At 44.8% G+C, this 16,324-nt stretch overlaps 1 long non-coding RNA gene and 2 other non-coding genes across 3 annotated transcripts; all 3 read right to left on the bottom strand.

Moving 5' to 3' along the window:
* Positions 1-2,574: 2,574 nt before the first annotated feature.
* On the bottom strand, positions 2,575-2,646 carry Trnap-cgg (transfer RNA proline (anticodon CGG)). The gene has a single exon. It is a non-coding gene; the product is annotated as a tRNA-Pro (tRNA).
* Positions 2,647-3,443: 797 nt separating this feature from the next.
* Trnap-agg (transfer RNA proline (anticodon AGG)) lies at positions 3,444-3,515 on the bottom strand. The gene has a single exon. It is a non-coding gene; the product is annotated as a tRNA-Pro (tRNA).
* Positions 3,516-6,821: 3,306 nt separating this feature from the next.
* On the bottom strand, positions 6,822-9,304 carry LOC119402832 (uncharacterized). The gene is made up of 2 exons (XR_005185951.2): positions 9,173-9,304; positions 6,822-7,055 (listed from the first exon to the last, which is right to left on the bottom strand). It is a non-coding gene; the product is annotated as an uncharacterized LOC119402832 (long non-coding RNA).
* Positions 9,305-16,324: the final 7,020 nt, after the last annotated feature.

Here is a 16,324-nt window from a genome sequence, read left to right on the forward strand (position 1 = left end):
ATGACGTGCGCTCAGTATTGGGTGACGTCACACACGCGCTTGTTGAACTGCCAGTTGGAGAACACACACACGGAGAGCTCACGCTGCCTGCAGACACGTACCGAAGAAGGAGAAGGTGGGAAAGCAAACATGCTTCGAAATATACCACAGTGCATGCACCGCGCATATTTCTGTCTGTGACGTCGACAACACTTGCTTTACCTCTGCAACGTCACAAGGGGCCTACGTCTACGTCATACTAGTGGTTATGTTGATAGGAGTTCAAAATTCAGATGAGCACTCAGGCTTACTTTAAAACCAAATTAAAATATCTTAAAGGCAACGCTAGTCACTCATAATCGGTCAGAAGTGCCCCCGCATGCAGGACTATCAAACAACACAAGCATCTCGAGTTTCCAAATTCGGTGTCAGGGGTCCTTTAAAGTGCACTCTAAAAATGAAGGGTGTATTTTGGTATCCCACAACAATGATCATCCTCTCTCTTGCGTGCCTTTCCATTCGTTTGCCTTTCAGCGTCCCCAAGGAATGCCGGTGTTACCGGTATGGTGTTCCCAATGAATACCATCCACCTACTTTTGACAACTGGATAGCTGCAAGTGCGAGTGAGGTGGACTGCCCTTTGCTCATGTGTATTTCCCCACGGATGCCTCCTCACGTGCCACCATGATATGGGCATGGGTGGCACTAGCTAACACAATTAGGGCTAACCTTGTGCCCATACACAAATGCTAGACAAAGTGGCTTGGACTGTGGCGCTTAATTTGAAAATCACCGCATGTATGGCAGTAGTTGTGTTTGTTACTGCCAACAAATTGTCTTGTCGTCAGCTTTTGTTTTTCGTGATTATTTCTACATTTGAAATAAACATGTCACCCATGATTCCTGTGGCTTCATTGGCTGTGCTCTTCGTATCGAAGGGCACATATGGTCACATATGGACACGTATGTTAAGAAATCTCGAACGAAATTGAAGCATTACAGATGCCTGGTACATGCAACTGGTACGCAGCTTTGTTTTCGATAAACGTTCACTTGCCATCATGCACACTCGGCAGCACTGAAATCAAGGGAGGCAATTTAAATGAGTCTTTGTGAGTAGAAAACATGAAGGATGCAGGCAAAGTATTCAAATAAGCGCTGACCCTATAGCTTGGTTTAATTTGGTGAAAATGATTTCATACATGTTCTGGGTTATATATAATGAAAGCAGTCTCATTCCAGTTAAATATGCCGCAGTTCTGTCACATCAGCTGAGGCCTATTTGCAAGGTGGACTGCAGAGTGAATTTAACTAATGATTAAATTTTATTCGCTTACTTTGTTATCATTGATCTAGACAACATACCCCAGTCCAGAACCTAAGCCATGCATTAATAAAATAATGCCCATCTGGCAGTTTTGAGAAATACAGCCTCAAAATCTCCAATCAAATGCAATGGTGTTTCATGCGCAGTCATCAATTATCAGTAGGTACTCTCCTCACAATGTATAGACCAGATTATTTTTACTCTCACACCCACGTTTAGCGCAAGCATACATAATCTTGACCCCAGTTGTCATCTGTCGGCGAGGCCGTCATAGGGGCTGCGGATTAGCTATGTCACAAGTGATGGCGAACGAACACTGGCGGCCATCATGTGATAAGGACAGGCTGTATGCTAGCGTAGTTGTCCGTTGCACGTAATCAGCAGCCCCCAGCAAAGATGGCTGCCCCCTGCAAGTGATGGAAATTCCGGTCTATAAAGCCCAATCGAGAGCCTCTGATCAACCCTTGCATAATTATATGAGGTTTTGTGAACTTGGCTCTTTGTTTATAAAGTTCAATTTCATTGGTTTCGTGATGCAACAGATGCTTAAAAGACCAACCGAGCGAGAGACATGTAGTGGAAGTCTGAGACGGGCATCGGGTCTTTTGAAAAAAAAATGGATACCTTGTTGGTATATGGCAGTCACCAACAACAACACAGTCATGTGACAACACAGTGACACTTTGTATAATGTGATGTGAGCATTGAGAAAAGTCCTCGCCAGGATTCATCAGGTACGTACAATTCAGTCTATTAATTTTGGATGATCTGGAACAGCCTCTGTAAATGTGGGCGAATGAAACACTGAAAAGTTAATGAAAAGCGTCGACTGATAACCGAGACACTATGTGCTCAACATATATGTGAAGAAATGAGTGCAGAGTTTTATGAAATTTAGTCCTGACCAGACTGGGGAAATCATGGTCGGAAAACCTAGAAGACTTCTTGAGAGACATGCATGGTCACATGTAACAAGCACTACTGTGCTTGCCAGTCCCCATTGCTCCTTTTCAGTGCCTCGATCCCTTAGATGCGATTCCTATGACGATGCTACCGCTGGAACACCCAGTTCTTGCGGCATATCTGCGCTCGAAAAAACGGTCAATATAGCTTTATGACAATGAACATCATGGTGTCCTGTAGTGGATCACACAAATTTTGTATGCTCAAGCACATGCTTGCATGTCAATGTGTGATAAATGCTAATACTGGGCTCGTTTCCAGCAACGAATATGTCAAAAAAAATGTGTAAAAAAAGTAAAATTTGTGGGCTCGTCCGGGATTTGAACCCAGGACCTCTCGCACCCGAAGCGAGAATCATACCCCTAGACCAACGAGCCGACGTACAGGTGCCATCCTTGAACAAATTCCGTCACTGATTGTCCTCCGAAACTTCCAAAGTGCGAGTGCATTGGTATTAACAACGAATTCCGTGACGGCCGAACAGAAATCTGCAGGGTATCTCTGCCTTCCGAATGGCCGTCCGGGAAACGACTACACCGCGAATTTAACGAGTGTCAGACATATATCCACGCTAAATAGAACTCGTGATCTTATTGACAAAATAGAAATAAGAACAGAGCGAAACAATATGCTGGCGGTGCGGTCGTGCGGTGCCGATCTGTAGCTATGCAACGGCGATGACTGCGACAGTCCCAGCATTGCCAGCATAAAGTGCGCGCTGCAAGCGCGTATATTGCACGACATTTCGAAATCTCATGGCAACAATTAATGCTGCTAATTCTAGCACATACAGCCAGCTTTCACGCAAACGATATACTATTTGTTTTAAACAGCGCGAATGTACGCGTACGAAGTATGATGATACGCAAACACGACCGCGCAGAGGAGGCACTGGTAAGAGCTAATTTGTATGAGTATGGCGCCCGTAGTAATTGAATATCGACGGCTGATACATCAACCACGCTAAAACATCAATTTGCCTGGTTGGAACAGCGGAAAACGACGTACCAACTTAAGTTGAAAGTTGCATTGAGGCTGGAATGGCATTATATAAAGTTAACTGCACCCAAGAGCACTTCTAAATTTCACATGTTCATCGATTTCTATGCCTTGTGGGTTATATGCAGTCGTAAAACAAATAAAAAAGAAGTTTAACGTCAATAAAAAAAAAAGTGGGCTCGTCCGGGATTTGAACCCGGGACCTCTCGCACCCTAAGCGAGAATCATACCCCTAGACCAACGAGCCGCGACGGGAGTTTCGGTTGTATTACGCAGTTTTGAGCGATCGGCCAAGCCTAAACGACAATAGCGCGAAATTTGATACGTTGAAGAACAGCGAGGATGCGCTTACCCCATGCGATTATAGCTTCAAATGGCATTTAGTGCTTGCCGCTACCTCGTTCTGATACAAATTTAGCAAGATCGGCCAATTGGTAGTCCGCAACGTTCGGTAAAATACAGTTTTTATTAAAGGTCAAGCTCCTGTCGTCAAGGCGGAAATAACTGCCCCAGTCAAGTGACAGTGATGCGATTAATTACCAAATAATTAACTTTTTTAGTTATGACTTTAGGGTAGTTGTTTACATTGGAAAGTTGCTGGCCGTCACAATTTGCGGTATACCCATTTTTTACAAACGACAAAAGGCGCAAAACGACAAAACGCCAATTTTGAGGCCGATGTCTGACCGCTCCCGGCTCGCCAGGAAACGCAACCGCTCTGTTGCGTCAGACTGAAACTACCATCTGACGAAATCGACGAGTGGCGCTGGCTAAAACTCCCAGGATCACACGCACAGAAATACCCAGTAAAGTGGATGGGGGTTACAGTACGACGGCGCATGCGCCCTTCCCCTAGCGGGAAAGTCGCAAAACAGCTCTTGATCTCGGAGGCTTTCGTTCTTGTAATACCAGTTGGCCCCTGCCAAAACGACAGAGGGCAGCACAGGAAAATGTAAATGCATCTAATAGCATTTAAATATACTATGTATCTGCGGCGCAAAGAAACAGAGACAAAGGGAAGAGACACAAACGACATAGACAAACTACCCCATCAGTGGGTTCTTCTAGAGCATCTAATACGGCATCAGGTTGTACGTTTTCTACGGACAACAGGTTGCTTTTTCGTCCGCTTTAATTCAGTTCTACATATTTCTTAATCGGTACACTACAGTTAAAAAACTACGAATAATGTCTCCCATGCCTTCATCTGCTTCATAAGGATGTATCGAACAAATAAATGAGCCCTTGTTCATACCTCATCTTTCATACCTATACCTAACTGACTAATGTCATAAGTTCTAATGCTATTTTTGCCCTACTTAATGTTGTGCCCATCATTTGTGTACCAAAAGGATGACTGCCGTGCTCTTTTGTGCCTGACAAAGCTATATTGGGTAAAGTATGCAGTGGTGGAGAGACACGTACCGCATTCTTGGTTTTCAGCACTAGACTGGTCAAACACTTGGCTCTACATCAAATGAGACCGCCAGACCTAGACAATATATCATCATGCAGCCCATTGAATTTGTACGAAACTGCGTATTCCCAAGAATGAACAGGTTATTACCATTTCCACTACGTCTATGGATATGCCAGCATGCCTTCGCTATCACTCCACTGCAATGAAATCATGTGCCTGCCCAGCATGCAACATGCAAATTCTTGCGTTATCTCCTGCCTTGTTTCTTGCTCCCCTTGTTATAAATTTGTTGCTAAATGAATATGTTCCATTTAACAGGAGTTTTGCTCACTGAAAATTTTGTATGGGGTGTGGTGTAGCACCCTTGATATAAACAACAAATCAATGTTGTGGCAGCGGCTCTGCTTAATCGATTTCAGTTTACCGAGATTTGTTGATGTCAAAACATAAAACTCTGTTGTTCACACATGCTTGTCCCCTCTTGTGATTGTGCCGTTTCCGTAGCACTTTTCTTCAACTTCTGTAATGTACCAACCAGACCGATTAAATATGATACTGAAGAATCAGGCCATCAAACATAGATAGTGCTGTACTTTCTAACCATCCACTTCCATTACCAATTATCACGCCAGAGATTAATCCTAGCAATATTGCTGGCACTCAATCCACTAACAATATATGAATTAACAGAATAGAGAATAAAATATTTGTCAGAAAACACAGCCTGTAATGCCTTAAAAAAATAAAGATATGTATAGCAAAGACATGATTGACAGCAGAGATGGTGAGGCATGACTTAAGAAATATTTTGCGTGGATTGTGTATTATTCTCTGCGAATACTATTATTTGAAACACTAGCGGCTGCCTGTTTGATATCTGCTTTGTCTGTTTGATTTGCCCATATCGTAAATGCTTTGTTTAATAACTGAAGCAGAGTTAGTAGTATTTCTAGTGTTTTTTGTCTGTATATTGTTCCATTTAATATACCTATCTGCACCATTTTTGGTAACCTTTGCATTACATTGACATATATTTTGTTTGCCCTTACGTTCTATTTTCCATGCATTGTATCCCATCCTGCTAAAACCCTGATAACGATGGTTGCAGTACTAATAAATAAATAAATTTAAGGGATACCGAACAAAACTTTGGCTCCGGGCTTTTGAGCCCAACTGGGAGCTTAGGTGCTGAAACTGGTTGACACAGCCTTGCTTTAGGGCAGAAACTAGCGGGAAATCATGAATTTAATTCAATTTTCGCAAACCTCCACGCCGTGAACTAAAAGAAGTGATTTCTTTGCTTGAAACCAGTATGCCACCCATGCTCCCAGCGGCCATTGCAGCGATCGCACCGCCGCGTAGCCACAGCCAGTGGCAGCACGGGAGACTGGCAACATTGCACTGCTGGTGCGACGAGTGGGCGAGTGCCGCTTGCCCACCTCTGCGAGCAAAAAGAGTCAGCTTTTCGCTCACAATCCTTCAGAAATAGCGCCATCAGTCTACACATGTGGACACAACTTGTTCTTGCCAATTTTTAAGACTAGTGGCCAAGAAGGAACAAGAAATATAGGATGAATTGAACCTTCTGCATAATCACTGCGTTTTTACTTAAACTCAATGTGTTGCGTATGACTGCTGACGACCACTTTGGTGAAGGCACGACGATGTCCGTTGGCTTGGTCGGATGTGCTGCTTTCCAAGGCAAACGTCAAAAATATTTTTCTTCTTCGTTCTAAATGAATACAACGAAAAATAAATTGCACGTGCATTTTGAGCCTATGTTTTGATTCTTTTTAAGCAAACATTTAACATAACAGACTGCAGAATAATTAAAGAATTAATTATATGCTAATTAGCAGTAATAACTAAACTCGCACAAAACAACGTATTCATATTCGTTCTTGGAATGTGATATCGAGTGCCTCAGAATTGCGTCGGGCAAAATTCACGCATTTGCAGACAGTCGATCATACTTCACACCTGAAGGGGATAAACAATGCACACTGGAACAGTTGTCTCTTCCGAGCCGAATTACGATGCTTCCCTCATCTTTCCATACGTATATCCAGTTTAACAAATGCACGCACACTCTGCCTAAACCAATGAACAAATGAATTAAATACGAACACCGCATTGAGAAAGAACACGTTCGCTTTATAACATCGACTGCAGAACAATGGCAATTCTTATGTACAAGACGAAGATGGGGGAGCTGCGCTGGCGACCCCTGGTGGTGAATGAGGAAGGTCCTTAGGTAGAGAGGACCTGGAAAAGGTGCACCCGGCCATCACCGCCAAAAGCCAACACTGGAAGGCCTAGGCTCCATGAGAGGCCACGTCCGACGTTGAGCGATACGTCTAGGAGTACCTGCGAACGTATGATGGCATTTCTTCGTTAGCGTGAGGTAGCAGCCTGCGCAAGTGGCGCTGGGTGCATGCTCTTCGCTCGCACATTATCATGACTCCTAGTCAGTCAGTCATTGGTGTCGAGAATTGATGGGCATGTTACTGGCAAAAAGTAATAGCATTTAGAGGGGATGCCACTGTCAATTGTGAGTCGATGTCCCAAGCTGGGATTTCACTCACGAATGTTCAATATAACGCAACTTTTGTTTGAGTGAGTTTAGAACATCCATTCTTGCACGACGTAGAGTTCTGAATGGCTCATTCATAAGATGTTTTAAAGCAAGATATGACACTGGTTTTCAAGAATCCCAGGAAAACATATACAAGTGGACACAAGTGCAATACCAGTGTGTTGTGCACACCTGTAGTGACCAAGTTTCAGTGCCTTTCATTTCAGGAAGTCAACCACTGTGAGTGGGAACACACTAACACTTGGCCCGCACTTTGTGAGCCAGGTTGTGGAGTTAGTCGTGGAGTTAGAACCGACCACTGATGCAATTTGGTCACATTGTTGCGAACGTTGCCTTAACGTTCCAAATGTTGCTGCCACGTTGTGCAACAATACATGCCACTGAGGATGTGCTCGTGGCATCCAGTGGTCAACCGTGTGCAATGAGCTAGCCCTAGCCGTGGCCTTTCTGGCAGTGACATTGTTTATTTACTTGCTTATTTATTTTTATTTATACAGACTGCTGATGCTGCCCAAGTATGAGAGGGCTAATGTGTTAGCAGCTAGACTGTATAGAGTAGCACAGGGCAAAGAGTTCTATTCTTCAACTGAAAGAGGTTAGAAAGTGACTGATTAGTGCGACGCGCTGGTGCACAATGTTACAGTCATCAATCCTCAACAACATTGCACGTGCTGCTAACAAGGAAGTTCCACGATTTGAATCGATGTTGTTGTGGCAGCCTGCAAAATACTTCATTTTCAGTATTCTACACTGAAGTTGCAGTTGCTCCAGCAAAGTGGTAAACAATGGCGTGGACTTATAATATGATGAAGTAAACTGAGCCACACCCTTCCACATTATTCATGTGTGACAGTGCGGCAGCCTTCCACAATTAAAACTGACTGTTCTTGTTCAATAGATCACCCTCACAGAAGAGGTACCGTCAGATTACACTTTTGCACTCATAATGTTATGCTTCTCTATGCAACTCAAAGCACGGCATCGCTGTGGCAGAGCGTGGCACGCTATAGTCGATTACAACCTTGGAAAAAATATATGCTTCGCTCACGAAAGAACCCGCCACAGTGGTCTAGTGGTTATGGAGCTCGACTGCTGACCCGAAGGTCGCGGGATCGAATCCCAGCCATGGCGGCCGCATTTTCGATGGAGGCAAAAATGCTTGAGGCCCGTGTACTTAGATCTAGGTGCACGTTAAAGGACCCTAGTTGGACGAAATTTACGGAGCCCTCGACTGTGGCATCTCTCATAATCATATCCTGCTTTTGGCATGTTAAACACCCACAATTATTTATTATTACCCGCCCACAGAGCTGCGATGAACCTGCCCTTCTCCTGTGAAAGAGTCACGCTTGCTGGTTTCTGCTCGGATCGTAAGTACTTTTTCTCGGCTAATTTATAAATGCTGCACATATTAAGAGTAACACATTCGTTGTTACTGCCGGAAACATTATGTTTGGCTGAGCAGTGATGTCACATTTCCTGACAAAATTTACCAGGACGTTCAAGTTTGCGACCTAAATCCAGCTGAAAAAAAAACTGCGCAGGGAAGGAAACGGTTTTTTTCATTCCTGTTAGCTAAAACCAACAACACAAATGTGTGTCTGCATGGGAACGTCCACTATTTGAAACAATTGAGAAGTGCTCGACGTCACGAAAATGGGTACGCGCTACTGGATGGAACATTCATGCAAATTGTTTGTGGGGGAGAGACAACGATCGCTGTGGGTGGAGACGACATTTTTTTCTTAGGTCCTAACTGCATGTAGGCTGCTAGTAAAGCCATTCCGTGAAATCAGTCTAGTGCACTCCCCCTCTTTGCACTCTGCGAAGTTCCGCAGTTATTGCGGCGGCTGGCGGCCAGTGACTTCGCCAAAAGCGGGAGGCTTACCTGGTTCGTCTTGTAATTGAACACCTTCACTGAATTGCCGGGATGTCCCCGGCTGGCGCACACTGTTTCGTGGAGGGTCGAGAAGGCCAACTCGCTCACACCGCTGCTATGGAATGCCTTGCGATCCAAGGGAAGGCTGCGATCAGACAATCGAAGCACCTAAGGCCACAGCCACCTATACTTAAAACTAAAGAGAAACAATGAATCTGTTTAGATTGATAAATTGTACTCCAATGAATCTAATGATGTTAACTTCACCATTGAGGCGAAAGTTTCATTTTTAAATTTCATGCCAAAACCTCCGCGCATGAATTCACGGATTTCAAAGGGCATTTCTCGCATTTTGGCGACATTGGCTCAACGAAACTTCCTGAAGCTTGGCATGTTAAGTCTATGGCCCCCTTGGAGGAAGGACCATGTACTACTTCATTTTTACTGATTAGAAACTATGTGGGACCTAGTAGGCACCGTCGAAATCTATGACGTCATGGCGTTTAGTGTGGGAATCTTAAGATGGCGTCGCCACCCACATTTCCTCTTGTGTCTTCTCGCGGCAAGCGTGGTGATTTTGCAATTGTGAAAGAGTAATCTACTAATGTGAAAAAAATTGTTTTCCTCCTTAGCGTCCCTTTAAAAGCCAACTGCGATGAAATCGGACTGCATGCAATCAGGGCATGTGCGTCTCCCTTGCTAGCATTCAACTCCATGTTGGTGAAAGCATTGAAGGACAGCAACGAAGGTGAAGAATATTTACTGGTGAAGAATACGTGAGCCTTGTCCACAACGAAGGGCGAAACACGAAGGCCATGTGGTTATACGTGATTGAGCACATGACATAAGGTGCGGGCGTATATCGGATTAAGATTTCCGTCATTTGTGACTCAAAGTGCATGCCACTGTCCCAAGGCCCGGCACGGACTCTGAATCCTTGGTGCTCTCTCAATCGTGGGCTTCTCAGTGATCAGCAGTTTCTGATACGGTAATCTGATCTTTTATCGAGTTCACTTTACGTTGCCACATTTTCACTGCTGCCTTTCATTGTTGCACTTCATTGTTTCATGCATGACCGTCCTTGTTGCCCGTAGCATTAGCAGCGTTGTGCTGCTAAGCATGTGGGTGCTTTTACCAGCATGGAGGAAGAAAAAGTTTGGCAGGAGTGTCGTGAAGTGTGATAGAAAGAAAGAAAGAAAGAAAAGAAAAGTGATAGGTAATGCATGCACACACCAAGCTTCGCATGCCCCCATTTTCCCTGGTGGGGGAAGGGGTTACTAATTATTTTTTGTTGTGAGAACCTCTATGGCTTGTACCAGACCACTCATGCTCCCACGATCATTGTCATAAAGCTATCGACCATTTTTTCGAGCGCAGATATGTCAGTGGAACTGGGTGTTCCAACGGTAGCATCGTCGCAGGAATCGCACCTAAGGGATCGAGGCACTGCAAAGGAGCAATGGGGACCAGTGAACGAAACAGCGGCACTGGCGTAGTAATCTCATCTCGTTGGTCACCTGACCTCCTTCGCTCAAACACTTGACTAAGGTGTAGTTGCTATGGCAATGTTGCGGTTTCGTCCTCCAGCACTATAGCTCCTCTGCAGGAGCTATAGTGGTGTAGGCCTGGGCGAATTCGAATGAACATTACAGCACTCAAACTCGCTTCAACACTATTTTAAGATTTCCGAAATTTTGAAGCAGTATTCGACATGGATGAAGAGACGTATTTTACCACATGCAGTAATGCTACTGAGGACTTCTGATTTGGAGCAATTTTTGTAGCAGCAAAGTTTTCATTTTGAAGCACTTTGTAGGAGCTAAAATTTCCATCTTGGAGCACTTTGGAGCAGGTAATTTCGCATCTGGGAGCCCTCTGGAGCAGCTAATTTCACGTCCTGGAGTACACTGGGGAAGCAAGTTGTACTTACGTTCAAGCACTTGAATAATTATTATGGGGCTCTTATGAAGAGCAAGAAATATTTCGATTCATGGCAAATCTCAGGAGCCCTCCTTATTTCACTTGATAATGCACAAGTAAGGGCGTCATGCAGTTAAGTGTTCTAGAATAACCTCTCCAGCGATTATTTTCGACACTAGCAAATAAACAGAATACTGGATCAATAAAATTGTACTTTGTGAAATAACGCTCTAAGCGCATCTATGTGGTTTTCAGCAGACGTGGTAGACAAACGCCGCGACGTCCAGCAGTGCCTCAATGCTAAAGAGTCTCACTGTACTTAATGCATATCCCTAAGACGACTCCAAGGCGAAAGCCAGGTTCTTTTTCTTCTTGCTGGGCGCGACATGACGTCACTTAGCTAGCCTCAAAAAGCTAACCTCCTCCGACACTTCCTTCCCTCTCTCTGAGGCCTCTCTGTGTTGAAGCAAGGGCATTCTCGCAATGCTTCCAGGCTATCGTTCACGCATGTGCCGGGTTGCCTGGAAGATGAAGATCCGCTTCCGCGAAAGTGTTCGAAAGTGCGTTCAACGGGAGACTACATGATACAACAAACTTCGTTTTCCTTTTACAGCGAAGCTGTATATGGCGAGGACATTTCTTTTGTATGCCGAAAAACCCCCTAGTGCCCTCTAGGGAGCAGTACAAAAAATAATTACTATTGTACATTACCAGCTTGGCTATCAACAACCTGGCATTACATACCAAACTGGCCTCTACCCTCTTACCTCTGTGCCGCGCGCTGAACAGCTTCTCTAGTCATCTACCTCACAGAGTGGAATGGCTCCTTAATTTTTTTTTTACTTTTTATTGCGATAGCAATTATATGGACACTCCCGACGGGTTTTTGCCATCGCTGTTGCCATCACTTTGCGTATAAAATCCAAATTGATAACATCACCCCGCGCATACCCGCGAGTAAAATCTCATGAGCGCTGGCGACGAACGCGGCTGAAGCGGATATGAAACAAGCCGGCCGTCTCCGTCGCGCGGGTGGCGCATGCGATAACATCATCCTGCGTGCGAGACCTGCCGTCGATTGCTTATCAGAGAGGAAACACCCCGCCCTTCTTCCGTAAGGAGCATGAAGGGGCGCCAAGGAAGGAAAGGGGAGGGGGGGCTACATGCATCGATTGAAGGGCACAGTCGGAGGCGCCCGTTAGCTCGAGGCATCAAGGAGACGGCATCGTAAACTTGCTGTGCTCTCAACGCTTCCAGATCCTCGCGTTTATAGAACCGACAACACGAAAGCCGCTTTGGTCCCTGGAGCGGCCATATTCCCTAAAACCAGCGTTTTGTTGAGTTACGCGAGATCGGATCCAAAAGAGTTAGCTGCTAGCCTTACTTCGTATAACAATACAATTTGTTGGTATCGCATTCATTGCTCCGCCCTTAAAGGAAAGAGTGATTTTTTTTAACCGTCAGCTATAGACACCGCAAAGCGAGGGGCGGACGTGTAACATGGCGTAGCCGCTTCACAGTGGGCCTTCAGACAGCATGGCCGTCAGCGACGGGCCTGCTACTGACAGCTGTGCATATTAAAACTGAATTGTGGCTGCTCCGACCAGGCGGCATGCTTTTAATAATGAGATGAAATTTTTAAAAAAGCAAGCACAAAATTCGAATTGGGACACAAGCATTCACGAGCTCGAAAGGGCAGGGTCTTTTAGGGAGTATTTACCGCAAGAGCGATTACAAACCGAGATGTGCTGGTGGAAGGAATTAGGAAAAAGCCCTTCTGGATGAAGATTCATGGATAAAAAAATATTTGAGGGAAAATGTCAACGCTTTCCCACAATTCACGTGCTCTTCCATTGACGCGAAGCACGGAAAATGAGATATTGTTCGAATTCCGATCTTGCACTCATTTTATCACTCATCTTGTCGACTATCTTCAGACGATCACATCTCCTATGCTAACACTCTTTCAACTAGACGTTACCACAGCCTCAACCTTAAAGCCTTCCTTTACGCACGCTAACAGCTTTAAATACATTTTCTTAGAGTTATCGAAAATTGGAACGAACTACCCGGTGGTGTTCGTGAATTGGCACTGTCGGATTTTGTAGAAGCGCTGTCATGAAAATGTTCCTGTTTTCTCTCTCTTTTTTTTTTGTTGTTCTGTTCTGTTGTTTTTACTGTGGTGTCAACCTCGTGACCTGTGTATTTGCTTACGTAAATGTACTCCACTCTTGCAATAGCCCTACATAGGACTGCAGTATTTGAAAATAAATAAATAAATAAATAAATAAATAAATAAATAAATAAATAAATAAATAAATATTGCCGGCCTTAGCGGATTTCATTGTGCGATGTCCAGAAACAGAAGTGGCAGACATTAGCGGCACACGTGTAGTTATTAGTGAGCAATGCTTTAATTACGTGCCGTGCGATGCTTGAAACGAGCGATCAGCAGCGTTTCTGGAACGGACGACGTCGCCAATGAATTGTCACCACACTGTATCTCGCTACTGATTTGCCTACAAGTCAGGAGTCTCTGCGGAGAGCGCATTTTGCCGTCGAGCCGACTTGCAAAGCAGAAGATGCGTCGGCACCGAGCATGGCATGCATGGTGGCTTATACTCGGGACGCACGCGCGAGCGCTGTTTATTCAGCGGAATAATTGTTGGTCCGTGGTTGTGACTTCGGCGACCCCAAGATCAAGCTGCGCATGTTTTGACGCGCTGGCGGTGTGACTGCCGGTGATAGACGACCCCAAACCCGAGACTCTGGCTCAGTTTGGCGCAATTTGCGTCGATATTATCAGGACGGCGCATTAAATCTAATTTGGCGCACTTTGGCGCAGTTGGCGCAGGAGTGGAATCGCTGCACATGTAACGCCCCAGAAAAAGTGGTTTCGCTGCAACGTGACACCGCTATGCTGTGAAACCACCCATTCGGGACAAGTCGGCATTGGCACAAAGCCATGCTTTAGTTCAAAAGTCTGTTACATGGGCTAAGTAGAGCAAATTTTAAAATGTAATGTGCTTTACTCCTTATATCTTGCACTCTAGTACTGTTCACATCTCGCTACTATTTGAATTTGCTTTGACTTTACTCGGAACCAACAAAGTGATATTTGGTCAAGTCTGGTTCTAATTCTAAAAAATGTTGTGCAAGTTAGCTGGGTTATAATACAAATGCCAATTTTTCTTTATAACATCTGACATATACTACAGAAAAAGCATGGTAATTCACACTCGTTAATTCAGAAAATCGGATAATTCGGACGTGTTCTCTGGTCTCGGCCAGCATATACACTGTTCAATGGCATCAAGCTCTCGTTAATTCGGCCATACATGGTCACAATCCAGTTAATTCGGATGATCTCGGAACGCGCCAAGCACGAAGTGCAGCAAATATGCGACGCAAACAGCGAAAACGGTGTTTGCGGACAGCCGAAACGGCCGCAGGCTTTCAGGTCTGGTGATGGTCCCTAAACACGAGACCATCACCAGACCTTTCCCAAGGCCACGAGACTGGCTGAGGTTTTTGCTAGGCCTTACTGTCTCCATAGAGCATATTAACCCTTTCACTGCCGATCCCAGCATAACTTGGGCGGCAACACATGCACAAACCTTGCCAATCCCGAGTACACTTATTTTGCCTCCTTAAATCACTCCCCGCACTCGCGAGACTACTCTTGTAAAAGAAAAATAATGTCGACGTCTCCCGCTGTCTATGAAGAGAACATATAAACAAACGTAACTCGTATGGTGAATTCCATTGGGAGAATAGGAGCACTCAAAAGCACGCTGAAAGTGTTCTCTTCAGAGCCGGCGTGTTTCAGTGGTCGAACAGGGGTAGGAGCACTTCCATCCAGTGGTAGAGCGAGAGGTCTTTTGCTGCGCTGACAGCAGCCAGGAGCAGTTTGAAGTGCTCTAGCCTGACAAGCGGAGTAGGTGCAGTACGACGAGAGTCACGTGACTTTTAAACGTCACCTTCTCCGCACTCGTTTTAATTTTTGCTTCAGCCGGTGGCGCAGCGGCAATGGTAGCAACCATGTGTAGTTTGACACCACTGATGTTGACCGTATCGGCGCGGTCTGTACGGGTAGCGACGATGACGGCTACAAAGCGTACGCAGCTATGTTTGCTGTATGTGTTGCACATACGTACTATGTACCTGCGAATTAGGATAATGGCGAACATGCGACTGACAGATTGCATGCGTATTTTGCTGGTGCCCCATAGAGAACGCCGGGGCTTCGAATGTTTTGATCACACGGTATATATCTTCCCACTCGTCACCCTCTCACCTGCTCTCCGAAAGCGTGCTGCATTCTGGTGGCAGATTGAGTGGCCCTGCTCTCAGTGCTCTGTCCCCCAGTTCTCACTGCACGACGCCCCTACTCCTTTTCTCTCAATGGAATTTGCCAGTAGTGAAATTTTTGACAAGAGAAGGAGCGCATGCTTCCACATCAACGTCAGTTCGCGTATCTTTGCCAGCATCTCAGCCGCGCAACCATGGAAGGTCAGTGTGCCATGTGCGTGCGCTGTTTGACAGACTAAGAAATTCAAGAGCTCTTGATGAATGCGGACTCCAAATAAAACTGATAATTAGTAGCTCGGCCACTCTGAATTAATGACAATTAACTAATGACAGTGTTCATTAGTTAACTGACTGTAATTATCTTGTTATCGTTGATTTGCTTTTAATTAGTGCTATTTTTTATTTGATAAGGTAATCCCCAACAAAAATGTTTTCATGTCCTGACGATCCCCCTACTGCATAGCTAACGCAAAATTTTCACATAACATGCAAGGAAAAAAAACCCGAGAGAGTGTGTGCAGCAGTGCCAAAACACACACACACACACACACACACACACACACACACACACACACACACACACACACACACACACACACACACACACACACACACACACACACACTCACTCACTCTCGGCAGTGAAAGGGTTAAAGTTAGGCTTGTGTGAATAGTGTATTTAAGGTTCAAAGCGAATAGCGATCTGGTTGAATAATTTCGAATCAAATTTGAATAGTATGTATCACATATTATAAAGAAAATATGAGCATATTTCTCACGACCCAGCTAACCTGCACAATATAAATATTTTTTAATTGAAACAAGGCATAGGCAAATGTCATTATTTTTGGTTCAAAGGGAAGCGGAAGCAACTTTGAATAGTAGCAGGATTAGACTCTCGGTAGAATGCAAGTGATAACCTGTAAAATA

This window comes from Rhipicephalus sanguineus, chromosome 8 (assembly GCF_013339695.2).
Source record: "Rhipicephalus sanguineus isolate Rsan-2018 chromosome 8, BIME_Rsan_1.4, whole genome shotgun sequence".
NCBI lineage: Eukaryota > Metazoa > Arthropoda > Arachnida > Ixodida > Ixodidae > Rhipicephalus > Rhipicephalus sanguineus.